The sequence below is a fragment of the Rhinopithecus roxellana genome, chromosome 12, assembly GCF_007565055.1.
Source record: "Rhinopithecus roxellana isolate Shanxi Qingling chromosome 12, ASM756505v1, whole genome shotgun sequence".
Taxonomy (NCBI): Eukaryota; Metazoa; Chordata; class Mammalia; order Primates; family Cercopithecidae; genus Rhinopithecus; species Rhinopithecus roxellana.
Genome location: NC_044560.1, coordinates 16,512,409 through 16,537,328, shown reverse-complemented (window position 1 = coordinate 16,537,328; position 24,920 = coordinate 16,512,409). Strand labels below are relative to the sequence as shown.

At 42.9% G+C, this 24,920-nt stretch overlaps 1 protein-coding gene across 3 annotated transcripts in view; it reads left to right on the top strand.

Annotated features, from left to right (window-relative positions):
• The window catches only part of WASF2 (WASP family member 2), a 95,269-nt gene that overhangs the window by 43,752 nt on the left and 26,597 nt on the right, over positions 1-24,920 (top strand). Inside the window, exon 1 of one of the 3 annotated variants that reach the window (XM_010380378.2) lies at positions 22,714-22,828. The exons of the other annotated variants lie outside the window; for them this stretch is intronic. The gene's annotated coding sequence lies outside the window, so the exon portion shown is untranslated. Of the gene's footprint in view, positions 1-22,713; positions 22,829-24,920 lie in introns of those variants that run through there. 3 annotated transcript variants of the gene reach the window in all.

Genomic DNA, 24,920 nt, shown 5'->3' with positions numbered 1-24,920 from the left:
GAGTTTGAGGCTGCAGTGATCTGTAATTGTACCGCTGTACTCCACCCTGAACAACAGGACAACAGTCTCAAAAAAAAAAAAAAGAAAATTAGTTGGGTGTGGTGGCACATGCTTATGGTCCCAGCTACTCGGGAGGCCGAAGCAGGAGGATTGCCTGAGCCCAGGAGTTACAAGTTGCAAAGAGCTGTGATCATACACTGCACTCCAGTCTGGGCAATAGAGTGAGACCCTGTATCTTTAAAATGAAAGAAAAGAAAAGAAAATTTTAGAGTCATATGAAGTTCTAGAATGTGAGTCTAAACAATATAACATTTAGAGATAGAAATGTGATAAAACTATAAAGAAAAGGAAATGGTAAACGCACATTTAAGATATTTCAGGATAAGGAAAGGAGATGGCTTTGGGAGAGTATGCAGGGGGCTTTAAGGCTAATAGTAATATTCTCTCTCTTTTTTTTTTTTTTTTTTTTTTGAGACGGAGCCTCGCTCTGTTGCCCAGGCTGGAGTGCAGTGGCATGATCCTGCCTCACTGCATCCTCCACCTCCCAGGTTCAAGCATCCTCCTGCCTCAGCCCCCCAGTAGCTGGGATTACAGGCATGCGCCACCATGCCCAGCTAGTTTTTGTATTTTTAGTAGAGACGGGGTTTCGCCATGTTGACCAGGCTGGTCTCGAACTCCTGACCTCAGGTGATCCTCCTACCTTGGCCTCCCAAAGTGCTGGGATTACAGGCGTGAGCCGCCGCGCCTGGCCTTTTTTTTTTTTTTTGAGACAGAGTCTCGCTCTGTCACCCAGGCTGTAGTGCAGTGGCATGATCTCCACTCACTGCAACCTCTGCCTCCTGGGTTCAAGCAATTCTCTTGCCTCAGCCTCCTGAGTAGCTGGGATTACAGGCACCTACCACCACACCTGGCTAATTTTTATAATTTTAGCAAAGATGAGATTTCACCATTTTGGCCAGGCTGATCTCGAACTCCTGACCTCAGGTGATCCATCTACCTCAGCCTCCCAAAATGCTGGGATTACAGGCATGAGCCACTGCTCCCAGCAATATTCTTAAACTGGGTGATAGATAAACTGGCATTTGTTATATCATGATTCTTTCATATATTTTTAATTTTTTTAATTTTTTTTTTTTTTTTTTTTTTTTTTTTTTTTTTTTTTTTTTTTTGAGACGGAGTCTTGCTCTGTCACCCGGGCAAGAGGGCAGGAGTGCAGTGGCCAGATCTCAGCTCACTGCAAGCTCCGCCTCCCAGGTTCACGCCATTCTCCTGCCTCAGCCTCCCGAGTAGCTGGGACTACAGGCGCCCGCCACCTCGCCCGGCTAGTTTTTTGTATTTTTAGTAGAGACGGGGTTTCACTGTGTTAGCCAGGATGGTCTCGATCTCCTGACCTTGTGATCCGCCCGTCTCGGCCTCCCAAAGTGCTGGGATTACAGGCTTGAGCCACCGCGCCCGGCCTAATTTTAATTTTTATTTTAATTTTTTGAGATGGAATCCCACTCTGTCACTCAGGCTGGAGTGCAGTGGTGTGATCTCAGCTCACTGCAAACTGCCTCCTGGGTTCAAGCAATTCTCCTGCCTTAGCCTGCCAAGTAGCTGAGACTACAGTTGTGTGACACCATGCCTGAGTAATTTTTTGTATTTTTAGTAGAGATGGGGTTTCACCATGTTGGCCAGGCTGGTCTCAAACTCCTGACCTCAGGTGATCCACCCACCTTGGCCTCCCAAAGTGCTGGGATTACAGGCATGAGCCACCGCGTCCAGCCTATTGATTGATTGATTGATTGATTGATTGACAGAGTCTCACTCTGTCACCAGGTTGGAGTGCAGTGGCACGATCTTGGCTCACTGAACTTCCCTGGTTCAAGCGATTCTCCTGCCTCAGCTTCCCTAGTAGCTGGGACTACAGGCGCGTGCCACCACGCCCAGCTAATTTTTGTATTTTTAGTAGAGATGGGGTTTCACCATGTTGGCCAGGATAGTCTCGATCTCTTGACCTCGTGATCCACCCGCCTTGGCCTCCACTGCGCCCGGCCTGCATCTGGCCTATTCTTTTAAAAAACTATATTTCTAAATAATTTTAAAGCATTAAGAAAAGATTGGTGACACTTGATCTAGCCTAGTGTTCTCCCTAGTTCTTCTTTTGCAAATAAACACATTTTTCAGAAAGTAAAAACTGAGGCTCAGAGAGATTAAATACAGTGGTCCCCCCTTATCCAGTTTCAATTACCTGTGTTCCACTCTGGTTCAAAAGCAGGTGAATACAGTGCAGTAAGATGTTTTGAGAGACCACATTCACTTAACTTTTACTACAATATGTTACTATAATTGTTCTGTTACTGTTCTTAATCTCTTATTGTGCCTGATTTATAAATTAAGCTTTATCGTAAGTATGTAGGTATAGGAAAAAAATACAGAGTTCAGTACTATCTGTGGTTTTAGGCATCATCTGAGGGTATTGGAACTATGCTCTGAGGATAAGGGGTGACTACTGTAATTTAATTGTTCAAGGAAGAGAGTGTACCTGGTCTTTCAAACCCAGTATAGCACACTTTCCATCATCCTGTTTTGCAACTCTCCCGTTCTGTAGATTCTACCAATTAGAAGTGCTTCTACTTGGACTTCTACCTCAGTCTTTCACTCCCTCATGTAGTACATTCTCCATACTGCTGCCAGAGAGTGCTTTCTAAATGCAAATCTGATCATGTCACTCTCTGGCCTCAATCTTAAATAGCTCCCTATAGCTTTCAGCCCACTCTATAAGTGCTGTAACCCGGCATACAAGGCTCTCTGTGCCTCCGCTTCTGTCTGCCTTATTAGCCTCATCACTCATGACTTCCTGCACTTCAGCCACATAAGCCATTTGCTGTTCCTGGAACACTGTTTTTGCCTCTGCGTATGCTACTCCCTCCACCTAGAAGTTCTTAACTAGGCTTATTTGTCCTTTAAGACACCTTTTCTTAACTGACCCCCCCCTTTGCCCCAACTTGAGCTGGGTATTTCCATTATACCTTGAACTTAATATTTATAGTCACACTTACCAGAGTATTATTGTCCCCTTTATTTATATCTCCAGGAGCTTGCACACACTCTGAGAGCAGAGGAAGTATTAAATTAATATCCTAAATGTATGTCACAGTGCCTGGTATATAAGTTTCATTGAATGAACAAATAATTGTGTATTACTTTATACAAAGACAATATATATGCATGCTTTTTTTCTCTTTCTTTCAAGAGATGGGATCTCACTATGTTGCTTAGGCTGGCCTCAAATTCCTGGGCTCAAGTGATCCTCCTGCCTTGGCCTCCCAAAGTGTTGAGATTACAGGTGTGAGCCACCATGCTTGGCTCCATATCTATTTTATAGTTGTCATTTGTGTGCCAGATTTTCATCAGGTCTGCTCATATTTATTGAGGAAAGAAATGAAGAAGGAAGGGAAGGGAGGAGAAGGGAAGGGAACAGAAAAGAAGGGACGGGGAGGCTGGGTGCGATGGCTCACACCTATAATCCCAGCACTTTGGGAGGCCAAGGTGGGCAGATCACCTGAGGTCAGGAGTTCGAGACCAGCCTGGGCAACATGGAGAAACCCCATCTCTACTAAAAATACAAAATTAGCCGGGCATGGTGGTGCATGCCTGTAATCTCAGCTACTCAGGAGGCTGAGGCAGAAGAATCGCTTGAACCCGGGAGGTGGAGGTTGCGGTGAGCTGAGATCACGCCTTTGCCTGGGCAACAAGAGTGAAACTCTGTCTCAAAAAAAAGGATGGGGAGGGGGATAAAAGGAAGGCAGACAGCTTGGTGGGTAGATGGGTGGCAGAAAAGTATTGAGGAGAGGAAAACAAGAAGCTGGTTTGGGAGATTCAGGGTCTTATTAACATTTTAGGCCAAGTACCTGGGAAGTTTAAAACACCCTGTATTTCTTTGGACATGTGTTAATTTTCATGACTTATTCTGACATTCCTTAGCCTTTTTGGAAATTTCTCTCCCTTGGCTGATAACTATCATTTTTCTCTCTTTACATTAGGGAGTAAGAGCTTTGAGGTACAAGAATGAGATGCTTGTGGCAGACAGCTCATGTTGGTCAGGGTAGTCTTGGTCTCTAATTTTTTTTTTTTTTTTTGAGACGGAGTCTTGCTCTGTTGCCCAGGCTGGAGTGCAATGGCGTGATCTCCACTCACTGCAATGTCTACTTCCCGGGTTCAAGCGATTCTCCTGCCTCAGCTTCCCGAGTAGCTAGGATTACAGGCACCTGCCACTACGCCTGGCTAATTTTTGTATTTTTAGTAGAGACGGGGTTTCACCATGCTGGCCAGGCTGGTCTCGAACTCCCGACCTCAGGCGATCTGCCCACCTCAGCCTCCCAAAGTGCTGGGATTACAGGCGTGAGCCACCACACCCAGCCAATAGTTTTTCACTTCTTTCTCTGCTCTGTCCCAGATTGGACCCTTGAGTTTGAGGGGTAAATGTAGATCCTGTCTCGCGACCTGGTGGGATGCCAGGAATCTATTTCTAAAACAAAGGTTGAACTTGGGTTTTCTTCTCTCAGGAAGCAGTGCTATAAGACTGGAGGTCCAGACACTCTCTTTATCCTTATCTTTGTGAGAGCCAAAGCATGAGAACCAACTATAGCTTCATTCATTTGATAACCTTTTTTTTTTATTTTGAGATGGAGTCTCACTCTGTTGCCCAGGCTGGAGTACAGTGGCCCAATCTCAGCTCACTGCAAACTCTGCCTCCTGGGTTCAAGCGATTCTCCTGCTTCAACCTCCCAAATAGTTGGAACTATGGGCATGCGCCACCATGCCCAGCTAATTTTTGTACTTTTAGTAGAGAAGGGGTTTCACCATGTTGGCCAGGCTGGTCTCGAACTCCTGACCTCAAGTGATCGGCCCTCCTTGGCCTCCCAAAGTGCTGGGATTATTGGCGTGTGCCACCGCACCTGGCCTTGATAAACATTCATTGACCATTCTCTTGGTACCTAGCGTGGTGGTAGGCACGAAGATTAGAGATGACTCATAGCAGCAGCCTCAGAGAACTCACAGTCTAGTGAGAGAGCAAGTAAAAAAACCACTCATTTTAATCCCATGTGACAGTACAGACATGGACAACATGTTATAGACATTTAGAGAACCATTATGGCATGTAGAAGAGGGGACACCAACTTCCTTTGGGGCAAGGCCCATCAAGAGGTGTTTTGCTTGAGCTCAGACTTGGAATACCTTATAGGCTGGTGGGGATTGTGGTGGGTGGTCAAACTTGAGCAAAGGTATGGAGGTAAGAGAGGACATGGTACAGTGGGGAGCAATGGGAAGGTCTGTAGGACTGCAAAGAAAGGTATATGTGTATGAGAATGTGACAGGAGATGAAACCAGAGCCATATAAAGGGATGTATTGTGGATGCCTTTTTTTTTTTTTTTTTTTTTTTTTTTTTTTGAGGTGAAGTCTCTCTCTTGTCACCCAAGCGGGAATACAGTGGTGTGATATTGGCTCACTGCTACCTCCGCCTCTCAGGTTCAAGCGATTCTCCTGCCTCAGTCTTCTGAGTAGCTTGGGACTACGGGCATGCACCACCGCACCTGACTAATGATAGTAGAGATGGGATTTCACCATGTTGGCCAGGCTGGTCTTGAACTCCTGACTTCGAGATCTACCCACCTCGGCCTCCCAAAGTGCTGGGATTACAGCTGTGAGCTATTGTGCCTGGCCAGTGGATGACCTTTTCTACTTTCCTAGATAAACAGGATTGTCAGTAGAAGTGTTTCCATTCATCCAATGTTCGGTGTTAGTGTTTCTCTTACTATTGTCTTTTGAGTAAATGAGTTTTATCACTTTTCATTTCTTTGATTTGTTATTTTTATGATACCCAAATTTGGAACTCTCTTTTTATTCTTCAGGTGATTCTGCTTTGAGTACGATCTAGTCAAACCCTACACTTAGGCATTGTGGGATGGATGATACATTGCTTTTAAGGCAGTTTGGAAAGAGGAGGATTTAAATGACCTTCAAAGACTAATGTCAAGCCCCCTTGTCAATGTTACTGCAATTCATGCATGCATGGAGAATGGGAAAGGAACTTAATTATGGAGGAGGGGAATTGTAACCCTGTTTGAATGGGTGGTTGAAAGTCCTGGGCCCGCCCCTAAGGCTCAGAAAAGGACTTTCTTACATTTGCTGCCAAGAGGTCAGAGGGAGAGCCCATATAAATACCATCCTCCCTCGGGGTGTGTGAGCCAGTCTTACTCTTTTACTTCCACAGGTGCAGAATAGGTTCACCAAATAGTATTCTGATCTCCATTGAACAGAATCTGGCATCATATTGTCCTTCTTTAGAAAATCAATCCCTTTAAAGCATAGAACATGGCAATTTTATGTCAGCAGGCATTTAAAGACACCTTTTTACATTTCAAGGGCTGGCCTAATAAGATATATTTTGTACAAAATACCAGTGTTATCAAGATGAAACTTGAATCGTTTACATTTTGCAAGGGACTTAGTTTTAGTTGCTGGTATACCTTTTACCTGTGGAATTACTTCTTATTTTATTTTAATGGTGCTGTCCTTCTGGAGCACTGTGATCATCATCAGGTATCAGGCTCCATTCCTTCAGCTAAACTTTGGTAACTGTTCGGAATCCATTAGTGTTTGAGATGAGGGAACCTACAGTAACCCATGTCACTGTCTTTTTGGACCATAAAATAACTTTCCATCGTTAGGCTGGATGACTGCAGAAACCAGTGCCTTACGTAGTCAGGAGCTGCTGCAACGTAGATATAATCTGAACAACCAAAGGAATTAATCACAGCCAGCCTCATGCCTTTCATTAATTTGTTTTGCCAAATGGTATCAGTGAGGCAGAGATACACCTTTGGCTCATTAATACAAGATCTGAATGGGAAAAATCTATTTCATTGAAATCCTTGAGAGTTGCTGAAAACACATGATACGTCTTAGTACTTTAAATAGAACTGTTCTAATTTGGAGGGAAACTGCTGTACAAACATGGCCCATTGCTACCTTCGCAGCTTATCTATTCATACCGCTCTTGCCTTTTCTGAATTTTGGAAAAAGTTCTGTGTTAATGTAAATATAATTTTATTTTTCTGAATACATATTCATATCTTAAAATAATACTTATTAGTAGATTTTGGTAGGAAAGCTCCATCTTCTTAATTTTTCATTTATATAAGCTTCTTCCCTGCATTCTAGAAGACATTCTTCGGTGTATAGATGGTGTCAAAGCCCATTTTCAAGGCAGTTTATAGAGATTTAGCTATGCAATTTATTTACCATTGGTCACTAAGAAAGTAAAAATGGGCCGGGCGCGGTGGCTCAAGCCTGTAATCCCAGCACTTTGGGAGGCCGAGACGGGCAGATCACGAGGTCAGGAGATCGAGACCATCCTGGCTAATACGGTGAAACCCCGTCTCTACTAAAAAATACAAAAAACTAGGCGGGCGACGAGGCGGGCGCCTGTAGTCCCAGCTACTCGGGAGGCTGAGACAGGAGAATGGCGTGAACCCGGGAGGCAGAGCTTGCAGTGAGCTGAGAGCCGGCCACTGCACTCCAGCCTGGGCGGCAGAGCAAGACTCCATCTCAAAAAAAAAAAAAAAAAAAAAAAGAAAGTAAAAATGGAAGAACCAGAAGTCCGCTGAGGGAAAATGTTATAACAGCATACTCCAGGGGCTAGAGACCAGAGAGCAAGAAGAATACTTGAGGGTGGTCCCAGGGAGCTATGATTGATAGTAACAGAATAGCAATTAAGTGATGGAAAGTTCCGGCTACTGTACCAAAGACATTCCTCTTCTTTTTTTCTTTTTTTTTTGAGACAGGCTCTCACCCTGTCACCCAGGCTGGAGTGTGGTGGCACAATCTTGGCACATTGCAATCTCCACCTCCCAGGCTCAAGCGATCCACCCACCTCAGCCTCTTGAGTAGCTGGGACTACCAGTGTGCGCCATCACACCTGGCTAATTTTTGTGTTTTTTGTGGAGATGGGGTTTTGCCATGTTACCCACGCTGGCCTCCAACTCTTGGGCTCAAGTGATCCGCCTGCCTTAGCCTCCCAAAATGCTGGTTGGGATTATAGGCGTTTCTTCAAACAAATATTGTCTTGGAGTTGTCTTTACAAGTGAAGCTTTTGTGATTATTGGAATGTGATAGAATTCATCTCTAGGCTTCTTGTCCCACTTAAGCATTAGAATTTAAAACAGACCCTTTAACATGATTTATAGCAGACAAGAAATAGCAGTTCAGTTTGGGCAGGTGGTATTTAATTGACCCTCTTTGCGATTCCTGTAAAATTGTTTGTAGGTGAAATCACAACAAAGATCCATAAAGAACAGCTTTATATATATTTTTGAAAGAAATATCAGTTTCTTGCATTTTTCTCATGTCAAAGGTTAATTTAAAATACTAATGCTGAAAAGATTAAGATATTAAATCTAGGCAAGAATACATGTACATATTGTAATTACTTCCTTTTTACAATTAAAGTAATTGGATTATATTTAATGAGCTATTTACATTTAATAATTAAAAAAAGACTCATCTTTTCAGTATTCCCTATATGCAGAAATAGATGGGAGAAAACTCACTTCTGATGTAATTATCTTAGTTTGGGCTAAATAGGAAAAACAACTGTGCTTTTTAGAAAAAGAGTCAGAAGAATATTATATTAAAATACATATATACAGGTTAAGAATTACCCGTAGGAGCATTTTAGTTCATTGTAAAAGAAGATGAAAGATTAGGTGCTTTAAAAAAAGAGTCTCTGATGAGAAGATTTGATGAGCTAAACAGAGAATGAAACTTAAAGTGATTCTCAGAGACCCTGCAGATAAAAGTAACCTGTCAGAAGTGTTGGAACCCCTAATGCCTAGCTGTTTGAAAACAGGAGTTTGAAAAGCAGTAGCATCTGCACATGTTATCTGAGGCTGGGATTTTAAATAAGCCTGTGTTTATGTTGTTTAAAGGAAAGATGTGAAGCCCCTGAGCATCTGGCTAAAATTGGGTGCAGAGAGGGAGAAAGCAGTATGTTTTACTCATTAAAACCATTTCAGTTTTAGGGTAAATAGGAAGGGTTTCTTGTGTTATCATGCAGTCTTTTTTCCATGGGAAATAAAGTAGTCTGGAATTTGATAGCACTTGTGTATAAAGATGAGAAGTCTAGGCATATTTGTCTAACTTCTTAGTTTGGGTGTTTTGTGTAGAATCAGTGTGGTGTCATGGAAAGAACATGAAGTTGGGACACAGTTGGACGTGGGTTTGAAAGCTGTCTATCTGTGTGACTTTCATAAAGTTATGAATCATTCTGGGTTTTAGTTTTCTAATCTGTAAAATCAAAATACTACTACTTACCTTGGAAAATTGTTTGGAGGATTAAAAATATTCAAGAAAATGTGAATAAATATCTGGTACATTTTAGGAATTTAACAGGTATTTATTGAGCAGACACTACAGGATGAAAAGAAATTTTAAGAATCCTACTTTGTCTCCAGATAGTTGCTGTTGCTACTACTGCTTTATGTTAGGTTTGAAGATACTTTGTTTTTCAATTCCTGTATTCAAAGAGTTGTATACACCAAAAATCTGTGCTATAAAATAGACTGTAGTGACTGCTATAAAAGAGGTTCAGCATACCTCATTGACACTTGGAAAGAGGAAAATGACTTTAGACTAGAAGAGTCAAGGAAGGCTTCTTAGAAGTGGTGACACTCACCTCAGGCTTTTAAGATGAAAGTTTTTATGTGTGTTTTTATAAAGAAATACCACAATCCAGATAATAGTCTCTTGAAGAATGTTTTGCCTTCAAAGTACATAAAGTGAAAATACTGGATTGACTCTTGACTGTGATTTGGAAGACTGATACCCTTTGTTGTGATCCTTAAAATAGGTATAATGTAAGCAGAAGTCATCCATCTTTTTCAGTATTTGTCTCCATATTCCTGAAGAGCCTGTCTCAGAAGGTAAGAGGCCCACCTACTTCTTGGCCTCCACTGAAACCAAATAAAAGAGGACCATTTAGGAACACCTTTGTGTAATGCTCATTGTTGTTTAATTTGACCTGCTCTCTTTAGATTATTTCATTACTAGGAGGTAGGTCCATATAAACTCATCATTCCTTTGAGTTAGTGATAATGAGAGCTATCAGTTACTGAATACCTACTGGGTGCTGGGTGCCCCTCTGGAATGCTTACATATGTTATCCCATCTTATCCTTAGAACTATCCTAAGTTGGCCGTGGTGGTTTATGCCTGTAATCCTAGCAGTTTGGGAGACTGAGGTGGGAGGATCACTTGAGTTCAGGAGTTTGAGACTAACCAGGGCAATATAGTAAGACCCTGTTCCTACAAAAACTAAAACATTAGCTGGGCATGGTGCTGCACGCTTCTAGCCCCAGCTACTCTGGAGGCTGAGGTGGGAGGATTACTTGAGCCCAGGAGACTGAGGCTGCATGAGCCACATTCACACCACTGCACTCCAGCGTGGGTGACCGAGCCAGACCCTGTCTCAAAAAAGTAAAAATAACTAAGGGCAGTCACGGTGGCTCACTCCTGTAATCCCAGCACTTTGGGAGGCCAAGGTGGGCAGATCACAAAGTGAGGAGTTCGAGACCAGCCTGGCCAACATGGTGAAACCCTGTCTCTACTAAAAATACAGAAATTAGCCAGGCATGGTGGTGGGTGCCTGTAATCCCAGCTACTCATGAGGCTGAGGCAGGAGAATTGCTTGAACCAGAAGGTGGAGGTTGCAGTGAGCCGAGATCGCCCCCACTGCACTCCAACTGGGGTGAAAGGGTGAAACTCCGTCTCTAAATAAATAAATAAAACTATAGTATAAGGTAGTTTGTATTTTCCCCATTTTACGGATGAGGCTCCGAGAGATTAACTACCCTAAGGTTTTATAGCTAGTGGCTCAAGAAATCCTTGCTCTCTTTGTCTGAACATTCTTCTGGATTTACCAAGCTATATTAATTTTTTTTTTTTTTTTTTTTTTTTGAGTTGGAGTTTTGCTCTTGTTGCCCAGGCTGGAGTGTAGTAGCGTGATCTTGGCTCACTGCAGCCTCTGCCTCCCGGGTTCAAGCGATTCTCCTGCCTCGCCTCCCAAGTAGCTGGGATTACAGGCACCTGCCACCATATCCAGCTAGTTTTTGTGTTTTAGTAGAGATGGGGTTTCACCATGTTGGTCAGGCTGGTCGCGAACTCCTGACTTCGTGATCTGCCCACCTCGACCCCCACAGTGCTGGGATTACAGGTGTGAGCCACCAGGCCTGGCCCTTTGGCTAATTTTTTGTGTTTTTCATAGAGATGAGGTTTACCCAGGCTGGTCTCAAACTCCTGGGCTCAAGCAATCTGCCCATCTCAGCCTCCCAGAGTGCTGGGATTACAGGCATGAGCCACCATGCCCAGCCTATTTTCATTATTATTATTATTATTATTATTTTTTTTTTTTTTTTTGAGATGGAGTCTCACTCTGTCTCCCAGGCTGGAGTGCAGTGGCACAATGTCGGTTCACTGCAACCTCCACCTCCTGGGTTCAAGCGATTCTTTTGCCTCAGCCTCCCGAGTAGCTGGGACTACAGGTGCATGCCACCACGCCTGGCTTTGTATTTTTAGTAGAGACAAGGTCTCACCATATTGGCCAGGCTGGTCTTGAACTCCTGACCTTGTGATCAGCCCACCTCGGCCTCCCAAAATCCTGGGATTACAGGTGTGAGTCACTGCGCCGGCCTTTATTTTAAGTTTTTAACTTTGTAGGTACATAGTAGTTGTATATGTTTATGGGATCCAACAAATTTTAAAAATTTTTTGTAAAGATAGGGTCTTTCTATGTTGCCCAGGCTGGTTATATTGATTATTTACTTTATTTACTTTTTTTTTTTTTGAGATGAAGTCTCATTTTCTTGCCTAGGCTGGAGTACAGTGGAGCAATCAGTCATGGCACACCACAGCCTCAAACTCCTGGGCTTAAGGAATCCTCTTGCCTCAGCCTCCTTAGTAGCTGGGACTACAAGTGCACACCACTGCACTCAGCTGAGTTTTTCTTTTTTTTTTTTTTTTTGAGACGGAGTCTCGCTCTGTTGCCAGGCTAGAGTACAGTGGCACAATCTTGGCTCACTGCAACCTTCGCCTCCTGGGTTCAAGTGATTCTCATGCCTCAGCCTCCCGAGTAGCTGGGACTACAGGCATGTGCTACCACGCCCAGCTAATTTTTGTATTTTTAGTAGAGACAGAGTTTCACCCTGTTGGCCAAGCTGGTCTCGAACTCCTGACCTCAAGTGATCCGCCCGCCTCGGCCTCCCAAAGTGCTGGGATTACAGGTGTGAGCCACCATGCCCGGCCATGTTTTTCATTTTTTATAGAGACAGGTCCTTGTCATTTTGCCCAGGCTGGTCTCAACATCCTGGGCTCAAGTGATCCCTCCACCTTGGCCTCCCAAAGTGCTGGGATTACAGTCATGAGCCACCACTCCCAGCCAGTATGTATTTGTATATCCAAACATACCTAAACCTAGAAAAGGGGCTGGGCGCCGTGGCTCACTCCTGTAATCCCAGCACTTTGAGAGGCTGAGGTGCGCAGATCACTTGAGCTCAGGAGTTCAAGACCACCCTGGGCAACATGGTGAAACCCCATTTCTACCACAAATACAAAAAATTAGCCGAGCGTGGTGGCACGTGCCTGTGGTCCCAGCTGCTCAGGAGGCTGAGGTGGGAGGATAGCTGGAACCCAGGAAGGGGAGGCTGCAGTGAGCTGAGATTGTGCCACTGCACTCCAGCCTGGGTGACCCCATCTCAAAAAAAAAAAAAGTGTTATGATCTTATGGGACCACTGTCATATAGGTGGTCCATCATAGTCCATCATTGACTGAAACGTTGTTATGTGGTACATAACTGTATTCTCTTGTAAGTCTGAGTTATAGAATGCATTTTAGTGTTAAGAGAGATTTTTTAAAGACCACCTTGTCCACCTTCTGAGGCCAGAGGATTGCTTGAGCTCAGGAGTTCATGGCTTCAGTGCACTATGATTGTGCCTGTGAATAGTCACTAAATTTCAGCCTAGGTAACACGATGAGACCTTATCGCTAAAATAATATGTTTATATTTCATTGACTTGAGGTATACATTTTTTCCTCACATTTTAACATCGCTTTTTTTTTTTTCTTTTGAGTCAGGGTCTCACTCTGTCACCAGGTTGGAGTGCGATCACTGCTCACTGCAGCCTTGACCTCCTGGGCTAAAGCGATCCTCCCATATCAGCCTCCTGAGTAGCTGAGACTACAGCTGCACGTCACTACATTCAGCTAATTTTTGTATTTTTTGTAGAGACAGTATTTCTCCACATTGCCCAAACTGGTCTAAAAAGCCTGAGCTCAAGCGATCACTCTCCTTGGCCTCCCAAAGTACTGGGATTACAGGCATGAGCCACCATAACCACCCCATTTTAACATCTCTTGAATCGTAATGCCTCTTTCAATCAGTGGCATTCTAAATTTGATGAAATATGGTAGAAACCTGTTGGAATTGTAACTTTTCTATAAATGCTAGTGGTAAAGTTCAAGACTTCTGTTTATCATATTAGGTCTCCTTGAAAAACCTTCCCCTCTGTTTTTTACATCCAAATTCTACCCAGTTCAGATCTTGGGTTTTGGGTTTTGTTTTGTTTTGTTTTGATTTTTTGAGACAGAGTCTTACTCTGTCCCAAAGGCTGGAGGGCAGTGGCATGGATCTTGGCTCATTGCAGCTTCAACGTCCCGCATTAATCTTATTCTCCTGTCTTAGCTTCTCAAGTAGATGGGACTACAGGTGTGTACCACCACACTTGGCTAACTTTTATGTTTTTTTGTAGAGACGAGGTTTTACCATGTTGCCTAGGCTAATCTCGACCTCCTGGGCTCAAGCGATCCTCCACCTCGGCCTCCCAGAGTGCTGGGATTACAGGCATGAGCCACTGCACCCAGCCCCAGTTCAGATCTTTAAGGTTCCAAGGAATCTGTTCAGTCCTTTCAGTTCACAGTGATCTTTTCATCCTTTCTATTATCATAATTGAACTTCTGTTTATTTGCTATATTGTTACTTAATTGTGGTCTTCTTTCTCTCTCCTCAACTAAATTATAAGCTCCTGGAGTCAAGGAAGAGATTTTATACTTCTTTGTGTCTTTTAGTGTCTTCTTGATAAATATTCAGTGACTGATAAGAGCACTATAATTAGTAGTTAACCATTAATACGACCTGAAGCTTATTAAGACAGTATTGTATAATGGTTAAGAAAACCATATATAAAACATTTAAAACAGTGCATGTGCTAGATAGATGTTTATCATTCTACTGCTACTACTACTACCACCACCACCACTACCATGATACTACTATTACTACTACTGTTGTTTTAATTATTCTGTGCCAGACACTGTGCTAAACATTTTATAAATGCATTATTTCCTTTTTCTTCGCAATAACTTTACAGATGAGGGGTCATGATAATTATTTAACAGGCTAGGAAATAGACTGAGAGATTAGATTGCTTGCCAAGGTTCCAAAGCTATAAAATGTGGCAGTGGTGGAGTGAAACCCACACCTGTGTCTCTTAATGTTCATGCTCTTGCTCTGCCCTACTGCTTACTAGATTTTTAGGGCTTTGGCAACTTCATGGTAAACTGAGGTTAGAAATGAAAGAACAGATACTTACTTTTCCCTCTGCTCAAGGACTTTAGCTTGTAAATCTCATGCTTTGAGTGCTGACTAAACATTGTGAGAGGAAGTAGATGTACAGCTGCCCTTTGCTGCTGACTCTTAGTCACTTGGTGGCTTGGCCATTAGTGACAGATGTGTGTGTGACACTTTTCAGGAATGAATTCTTGTTACAGCTGGCTATTGAATAGTTCATATGGAATTGCATGGCAGTTTGCTCCATAATTCCACTCCCTGTCTCACATGTAGTTGTGATTGCTAGGTCTCTCTCCTCACTTAAGTTGGTGTATTAATAGTCACATCTCAGGACTGCTGCTTCTGCCTGCTCCATGAACACACAGCGTGTTTGTGTATTGCCCTGAAGTGTCAACAGAACATTTTGCTGAATTTTCTTTTTGTTGTTGCTCTGCAACCTTGTTTTCCCTGGCCTTTCTCAGTTGTGTAAAGTTGGTTTCTTTTTTGGTCTTTCCATCCCAGAGAGGGTGCAGTTACTGCAAAGAGAAGCTTGAAATAAGAAGTAAGGCATCATTACAATGAAAACAAATGGTTACACAGCTAGCCAGATGAATTGAGACTTAGTGCCTGATGTGCAATTCAGCTCTTAGTGTCTCCTTCCTCTTCCATTTTCAAACCTGCCACTGTAGCTAATCCACCAGTGGATACTCGAGTATCTTGTCCAAAGGAAGTTTAACCTAGTACAGTACTCAGTGCTACTTGCAAGAGCCAAGAAAGAAAGGTTGCAGTCTAGCCCCATCTTCTCCATCCCAGAGTAGGATAGTAAAATGGGGTTAGACCCTTCCATAAAACCAGGCTGTGTATTGGACTTTTGGCTGTTTGTCTAGGAAAATACATGCCCAGGTTTGGCTTCCTCCCAGATTCTTGGAGAGGTAATGCATTTTGTGTCTGTCCTCTTATCTCAAATTTCTGGGTACCACTAACTGGAGAGCACACTCTTCTGTCATTGGCTATAAATTTAAAAAGAAGCGTTTGAATATGAAGGGTATTTTATTGGGGCTTGTGTGAGTTATTGACATATTTCTAGTAATCTAGTGAACTGATTTGTTGAGGTTTGATACTTTTTTTGTTTTGTGTGTGGGTGGTATTTTTTCAGAACAGCTTATTAGTTATTTTTCATGTTAAACTCCTGTGTAAATTTTTTTTTTTTTTTTTTTTTTTTTTTTGAGACGGAGTCTCGCTCTGTCACCCAGGCTGGAGTGCAGTGGCCAGATCTCAGCTCACTGCAAGCTCCGCCTCCTGGGTTCACGCCATTCTCCTGCCTCAGCCTCCCGAATAGTTGGGACTACAGGCGCCCGCCACCTCGCCCGGCTAGTTTTTTGTATTTTTTAGTAGAGACGGGGTTTCACCGTGTTAGCCAGGATGGTCTCGATCTCCTGACCTTGTGATCCACCCGTCTCGGCCTCCCAAAGTGCTGGGATTACAGGCTTGAGCCACTGCGCCCGGACAACTCCTGTGTAAATTTAATGTTCACTTGATGACAATGGCTGAAAGAAATCTGGTACCTTATTAGTGGTAAAGGGTAAGATTTCTCCATTTATGAGTACAATTATTCGTAATCTGTATTTATCCAATCAAGTAAAACCCCATTTAGATGGGTAGTTTGAAGTATTTCAAACCATACAATTTTGGTGATATGGGTTTTACTAGAAATTGGCATTAGATTGGGAAAGTAAAATGAATTTTGTAACTGAAAGTCATCAGTGACCACGTTGTAGATCTTGTGTCATTTAAGTGGCTCCATAACAGGGATTTGGGCCAAGATGGAGATACAAGAAATATTTTATGCGGGTAAATCTTTTCCTCAGAGCTCTGAATACTTTGCATATAAAATCTCTTTTTCATATAGCATCTTTCAAGCATTTTTTAGTGTAGTTTACAGCTGGACTAGAGGGATGAATTGAAATTTTATCCCCGATTGCCTGTCATCATTAGACTTAAGAGCTAGAATCCAGGTTTCCAACTCATAGTTTAAATGTATTTTCTTTTGGACAACCAGATGGATCCTGCTAAAAAGAGAGTCTAATTTTGGCCATTTAGAAGACAGTTTTCTATGAAAAAGTTGATACTAGAAGAAACCAATTTTGAAGGTTAAAGAGATTCCCCCAATTTTAGTTTTAAGAACAAAACTATGATTAGACCCTGAAGTGTAAAAAGGTAAGAACAAAAGGTGCTATTGCCCCCAAAAGATAATAAAAAGTGACGGAATTACCAGGTGTGAATGAATGGTCCTTCATGGATGTACCTTGTGCTCAAGGAGTAAGATACTGGAGTTTAGAAGTTCTGTTTCCTCAGCTACTGTCTTGAAGCCATATCAAGACAAGAAGTATCCCTACATTGATTGGATGTAGGCACAGAATTGGTGTGTCATTCCTTTATTAAATTGGAAATATCTCTTTTAGATCACAAGTAATCTATTTTTCTCAGTTTTCCCAGTCAAATACTTTCTGTGTCTACCGCAGGAGTTCCATTTCTGTCCTACTAGCTCCTTTGGACGTTGTTTTAGTGACCTAAACGGATTTGTCATTCCTTGTGCTTGGAGAGAGAGTGTGGTTATATTTGTTAGTTCAGCCCCACCCTGTATTTCAACAGGAAGTGGGTGGGTGCATAAGCCTATAATGAAGTGTTCTTCCTTGTAGTTGCTGTATCGTAATGAGGACTGCTATATGCAACAGTAAATTCATACTTTAAACATTTTAATATACAGACTTAAATTACACTAAGACCATGTATTTATTGTCTATCATTTTGAAGTCAAATGACTATTCGACTTTCCAACTGAAATTCTTAAACCTGGTGAAATGCATATTCTTTTTCTTTTTTGTTGCCTTCTTTTTGAGACAGGGTCTGGCTTTGTCACCCAGGCTGCAGTGCAGTGGTGTGATCATAGCTCTCTGCAACCTCCAAGGCTCAAGCAATCCTCCTGCCTGAGCCCCCTGAGTAGCTGGGACTACAGCCGCGTGCCACCACACCCAACTAATCTTTTTGTTTTTAGTAGAGATGAGGTCTGACTTTGTTGCCCAGGCTGGTTTCAAATTCCTGGGCTCAAGCAATCCTTCTGCCTCTACCTCCTAAAGTGTTAGGATTACAGGTGTGAGCCACCACACCCAGCCATATTCTTTAACGTAAAGAAATGTATCTCTTGAAAGAGGAAACTCGAGAGTAAACCTCTTCTCATATGTCCCCATCCAAAGTGCTGTTAACTACGGAACAGTGGGAAACGCTGAAGTGAAAGCAGAAGTCCTAATTGCCACACATGCAACATCCCCACATGTTCCATCCCCTGCTATTGCTGATCAGCATTTTGGGGGTATGTTTCAAAGAGGAACTGCCTTGAGAAGCATTTCTGTTGTGACAGTTATTGCTATAGCTCAAATATGCTTGCTTTTTGGATATGACCATAGAAATCTGCAGGTATTATCAGTGACCTTGGCTCAAAATGTAGCATTGTTTATTTGTCATGAACAGCTAGTAATAAACATAGCCAGAATGAGCAGTCATCTGTCTTCTGTCCTGGTAATAACAGGAATTAAGAGTGTGGGGCACAGATGAGTGTATCCTCCCTTCTCTCACAGATATCCCTCCTGTTGTATTTTCTTCTACCCTCTAACCCCCAGTTCACCTCATCCTACCCCACCCCACCCCACCCCAGGCTGTTGGGAGCAGAGTCATGAGAGTTCAGAAAGTAGGGTGGATATCAGAGTCTCTGTTGCCCAGACTGGAGTGCAGTGGCACAGTCACAGCTCACTGCAGCCTCAACCTTCTGAGTTCAAGTGATCCTCCCACCTCAGCTTCCCCGAGTAGCTGAGACTGTAGGCATATAGCACCACACACCCAGCTAATGTTTAAACTTTTTGCAGAGACAGGGTCTTGCTTTGTTGCCCAAGCTGGTTTTGAACTCCTGAGCTCAAGCAGTCTTCTGGTCTCAGCTCCCAAAGTGTTGGGATTACAGGTGTGAGCCACTGTGCCTGGCCCCAGAGTCTCTTTTTAAGTTTATACTGACCAAATATGATATATAAAAATATTCTATGATAGGCCGGGTGCAGTGGCTCATGCCTATAATCCCAACACTATGGGAGGCTGAGGTGGGCGGATCACCTGAGGTTGGGAGTTCGAGACCAGCCTGACCAACATGGAGAAACCCCGTCTCTACTAAAAATACAAAAATTAGCGGGCATGGTGATGTATGCCTGTAATTCCAGATACTCGGGAAGTTTGAGACAGGAGAATTGCTTGAACCTGGGAGGCGGAGGTTGTGGTGAGCCAAGATCACACCATTATACTCCAGCCTAGACAACAAGAGCAAAACTCCATCTCAAAAAAAAAAAATTCCATGATAACTTCAAATACACAGACTTGAAGAATCTCACTCTTTGAGGGGACCTTAAAGGGCCTCATCCACTTTCCATTTCAAAGTACGAATACTATCATGGCGTTAACAGTCCAGACTGGTCAGTATACTGCCAGGCCATGGCTAGGAAGGCCTGGCAGTCTTTTATTTGTTTTCACACTCATTCTCAAGTCCCTTAGGCTGAAACTTGCTACAGATGAAGATGGGGTTACTGCTGAATCTGGCCTGGATGTTTGGAGCTGGTCCAAAATACAGTTTTTCCTTTGGAATTTTTTTGGGTAGCTAACTCCCCCATCAGTCTGGGAGCCTCTTGGGTATAAATAACCTCACGGCTCTGTCTGGAACTTCCTTTGGGCCATTCTAGATCTCACAGGTCCTGGTAATTAGACAAATGTAGACCTGGAGAAGGGGCATGATTCATGGCCATAATCCACCCCTCTCTACAGTCCCTAAATGTGCCTCTGATTGTGTGTTCAGAATGCAAGTGGATGTTGGCTGAGTGAGATTATGGCAGCTTGGGTAGAAGCACATCTAGAAATTTTAGAGCCGAGAAGCTTCTAAAAGATTGTTTAGCTTAGTCCATTTATTTTGTAGATGAGGACACTAACGCCCAGAATAAACATTATAACATCTTTGATTTAGAAAGCATTGTAGAGGTCATCTAGTCTGACCTTCCAACGCCTTCATAAATGCTAGAAATTTATCCCCCTACATGCCTGATAGCTGATCATCCAGAGCATGGGGCTGGAGAACTCATAACCTTTTCTAAAGATAAGCCATTCTACTATAGGACAATTCTAATTAAAATGACCTAGATAAATTGAAATCTACTTCCCTGTAACTTTTATATTCTCAGCAGTTCTAATTTAATTCCTTTCCTATTTAACATCTCCCAAGGTAAGACCTTCTCAAATCCCCAAATTAGCAGATATCACTATAGTATATAATTTCCCTAATCAAAGTAAAAGATGTCTGAAAAAGAGCTTCACGGATTCCATAGAGATAGGGCATTCCACTCTTTCATGTATCCAGAATTTCTTTTTTTGACCAAGAACCACCACTTCATTGGTTTTCTTCACTTTCTCTTCGTTTTCCTTCATTGGGGCTAGCATGCAGCTCTTCTGATGCTTTTAATAAAGAAACGTACATTTTATCATTTGTGAGTGTAATTGTATAAAACTAAAGAGAGCAGCAGGTGGGGCTGAAGGGCTGGACTCACCCCTGCAACTGCCACCTGTCTAGTTTCTCAGTTCATATTTGCTAGCTGTGGTAGGGTGGGCCTTTACGTTTCTACTTTCTCCTTCTCAGCCTGTGAAGAATTTCTCAATTGGTCTTCTTACTTCCAGCCTTCTCCTGCCCAAATATAACTTCTGTGCTTATGCAGAATGATTTGTCTAAAATGCAAATGTGGCCCTGTTGTACTTCTTTAATTCAGTGGTTCCCCAACACACCGTGCACTATACCAGTAAAGTGCTACTGATGATAGAGAAGCCTTTCTCAACTGGAGTTCCATGAAAGAATTAAATCTTACTGTCATTAGGCATTCATTGTATGTAATATATTAACTTTCCTCCAGTACGCCTAGAATGGTGCTAGTTATGTACAGTCTTGAGGGGAATTGAGAAAACTGTCACTCTAATCATCTTTTTTCTGTGGTTCACATGAGGAATCCAGTTTTGAAAGACTGGAAGAAAGAGATAGTATATGTTCTTCAGGAAGTCCAGGATCGCAGCTGGAAACAGCCTCCAGGAAAAACCCACCAAATTCCTTTGAAGGCTACAGTATTGTATTTAAATTTTTTATGTAAATATTGTATTCCACCACATAATATGTCTATGGTTAAAAGTATTTTTAAATATTTATCAGTGAGGGGCCGGGTATGGTGGCTCACACCTATAATCCTAGCACTTTGGGAGGCCAAAGTGGGAAGATTCCTTGAGGCTAAGAGTTAGATACCAGCCTGGACAGCATAGCAAGGCGCCATCTCTATAAAAAATAATAAATTTGCCAGGCATGGTGGTGTGTACCTGTAGTCCTAGCTACTTGGGAGGCTGAGGTGGGAGCATCACTTGAACTCAGGTGTTTGAGGTTTCAGTGAGCTGTGATCATGCCACTGCACTCCAACCTGGGCAACAGAGTGAGGCCTGGGTGACAGAGTGAGACCTTGTCTCTTAAATAATAAAATAAAATATTTATCAGTGAATAGGATTTTTTCTACAGGAGGATTTGCCTAGGGTCTGTGGAACCACAAATAACTGCCTCTTTTTTTAAAGCCCTGTAATGGGTATTTTATTTTATATATATTATTTAATGTCTCTAAGAAAATTGCCCCCAAGATCACACAGTTAGTAAGGTGTACTAGTCAGGGTAGTAACCTAAGAATGTCTCGACTCCATAAAGCCCATACATTTTCTATAACTTGAAGTGTGAGAGAGAGAGCCTGGAAATCTTTTTGCCCAATTCTAAGTTTATCTTCACCTGAATGTAAGATTTTTTTCTTCTTGGTCAAGTTACTGTTGTGGTTCAGATCATGCATAACTCCATACTTCTTGTACAAACCAGTCCTTGATTATCCAAAAGAAAAATGAGCAATGGTGCATGTAATTTCACATAACAAGGAATTTTGTCTCTCTTTGGTGGCTTTGAAACAAATCACTTTAAACAGTAGCAGATAAACTTTTCTAATTGTTTTGCCCTAATAGATATTGACATATTGTTATTTCTTGAGTACCGTCCCACTGGTTGTGGTAACTGGCCTTTTTGACAAGAAGCCATTTGCTTTTGAAAACTTGGTTCCAGGTAAACTCTAAACAGATGACATACAATTAATTGTTTCTTCTGCTTATCCAAGGCAGTTAGAAAACCACAAATGCTAAAGTACCAAGGTGTTAGAATTTGCCCCCCACCCTCAATCTGAAATTTATGTAGCCACCTGGAATCTAGTTTCCATTAGGTATCCAGAGGGAAAGTCCAGAATGCTCTGTCATTGGTCACATTCAGCACAGCATTTCAAGGTGGTCTGGTTCTTTTAGCTCCTCTGAGAAGCTGGAATGAGTACTCAAATGATTACCAGTGGAAGAGCCACAGTGGCTGTTTTCAGTCATTCCTGGCTGTACACCAAATTTCTGGTTGATCTTGAAAGTTTGAAATTTGGGAATCTAAGGACACCTAGAGGATGGTGTTCAGAGCCCTGCAAGGTTCTTTCATGTGTAACCTCCTCCCACCTTTCCGGTTCTAAACTCTTTTTACCATGTGTTACTGAAGATTGCATCTTAGTACCTGATACCCTTTACATTAAATAAAAGAGGGAAATAGTTAAATTGGAAAGTGCAGGATTTGGACTAGAAAACACATGGGGTCAAAGGGAGAATTTAGCAGAGGAGTGGAATGGAAATCATTTCCTTAGACAGTAGACAAGTATTCAGGAAACACCTCTGCACCCCAAAGATAGGCACAGCTGCCACACAGTGACTATTAAAGGGAGGTTCAAAGTTATAAGCAAACAGCTGATTCTCTTGGTTCTTGGGCTGTTGCTGTTGGTGACAGGAAATCTTGTTCCCCAAGCTGCTGGCTTCCTGTTTTATTTTTACTTGTAGCAGATCAGAATGTCCATAACAAGGAGCAGTCTGTTCCAAAGGGTTCTACTCCCCCTTTGAGCCTGAAAGATTTTTTTTCTCTTTTGGTCAGACAATATGTCTGTAATGTTTAGTTTGGTTTAAGCATTTTGTATTCACAGTCAACTTTTTGGTGATGAGCTGGTGTTTTAAGATTTGATGTAAGTAAACCCTTGTTTTGCTTTATATATTTATATATAAAGAGGAGTTTATAATATTGGGGACTTGGCCCAGCTACTCAGAAAGCTAAGGTGGGAGGATCATTTGAGCAAGGCGGTCAAGGATGTTGTGAGCTGTGATTGCACCATTGCACTCTGTACTGGACGACAGAGTGGGACCCCGTCTCAACAAAAAGGCTGGGCGCGGTGGCTCATGCTTATAGTCCCAGCACTTTGGGAGGCTGAGCTCAGGAGTTCGAGACAAGTCTGGGCTACATGGCAAAACCTCATCTCTACAAAAAATACAAAAACTAGCTGGGCATGGTGATGCATGCCTATAGTCCCAGCTACTTGGGAGACTGAGGCGGGAGGATCGCTTGAGCCCAGTAGTTGGAGTTTGCAGTGAGCTGAGATCGTGCCACTGCACTCCAGCCTGGGTGACAGAGTGAGACCCTGTCTCAAAAAAAGAATAAAAAATAAGAAAAAAATTGAGGACTTAGATATGTTAACTTTATGCTTTACCTTTTCACATGAAGTGAATTTGTCATTTTCCCTAGCATGAAAACCATTAGGCTGTTTTAGATTTCTTTAGTTTTATAAGATGTGGAAAGAGGACCAGTCCGGTGTGCCTTGACTGTAGTCATATCCATTTTGTGGAAATTAAAACTCTCTCCTATCCTTGTAAAACTGGGAATTTGGTAATCTAAATCTAAAACAATAGCTCAGCATGAACCTGAAGTGCTGGGGGATTTCCTAGGGAAAGGGACTCAGCCCACCGGATAAGAAACAGTAAGTGGAAGGTTTCCGGATCTGCTCCAGACATTTCCTGCTGTCTCTAGAGCCTTTTGGCCCAGGTGTGTTGAACCGGATGGGAGCGAGAAAGGGAGCTGTTGGGTAGAAGAGAAAGCACCAGGGAATCTTACAGCACAGTTTACTCAGCATCATGTTTGACATATTGAACGTGTAAAATGTTTACTTTATATTCTCTCATTCTGTCAATTTACAAACTAAACTTCAGAGATACTGGCATTAGTAGTTAGCTATACTTTTTTTTTTTTTTTTTTTAAGATTTTGAGACAGAGTCTTGCTCTTGTCACCCAGAATGGAGTGCGGTGGCACAATCTCAGCTCACTGCAACCTCCGCTTCCCGGGTTCAAGCAATTCTCCTGCCTCCTGAGTAACTGGGGTTACAGGTACCCGCGACACGCTCGGCCGGTTTTTTGTATTTTTAGTAAAGACCGGATTTCAGCCAGCCGCAGTGGCTCAAGCCTGTAATCCCAGCACTTTGGGAGGCCGAGACGGGTGGATCACGAGGTCAGGAGATCGAGACCATCCTGGCTAACACAGTGAAACCCCGTCTCTACTAAAAAAATACAAAAATAGCCAGGCGAGGTGGCAGGCACCTGTAGTCCCAGCTACTCGGGAGGCTGAGGCAGGGGAATGGCGTAAACCTGGGAGGTGGAGCTTGCAGTGAGCTGAGATCTGGCCACTGCACTCCAGCCTGGGCGACAGAGCGAGACTCCGTCTCAAAAAAAAAAAAAAAAAAAGACGGGGTTTCACCATCTTGGCCGGGCTGCTCGAACTCCTGGCCTCAGGTGATCCACCTGTCTCAGCCTTCCAAAGTGCTGGGATTACAGGCGTGAGCCACCATGCCTAGCCTAGTAGTTACCTGTACATTAACAGCCATTCACCAAGGAAGGACTGGAAAAGTTATATCCTGATGTATATCAGTCATTATTGGCAGCTTGATTTCACTGTGGAGATTATCAGGTGACAGTGTTCTTTTTTTTTTTTTTTTTTTTTTGAGACGGAGTCTCGCACTGTCGCCCAGGCTGGAGTGCAGTGGCCAGATCTCAGCTCACTGCAAGCTCCGCCTCCCGGGTTCACGCCATTCTCCTGCCTCAGCCTCCTGAGTAGCTGGGACTACAGGCGCCGCCACCTCGCCCGGCTAGTTTTTTGTATTTTTAGTAGAGACGGGGTTTCACCGTGTTAGCCAGGATGGTCTCCATCTCCTGACCTCGTGATCCGCCCGTCTCGGCCTCCCAAAGTGCTGGGATTACAGGCTTGAGCCACCGCGCCCGGCCGACAGTGTTCT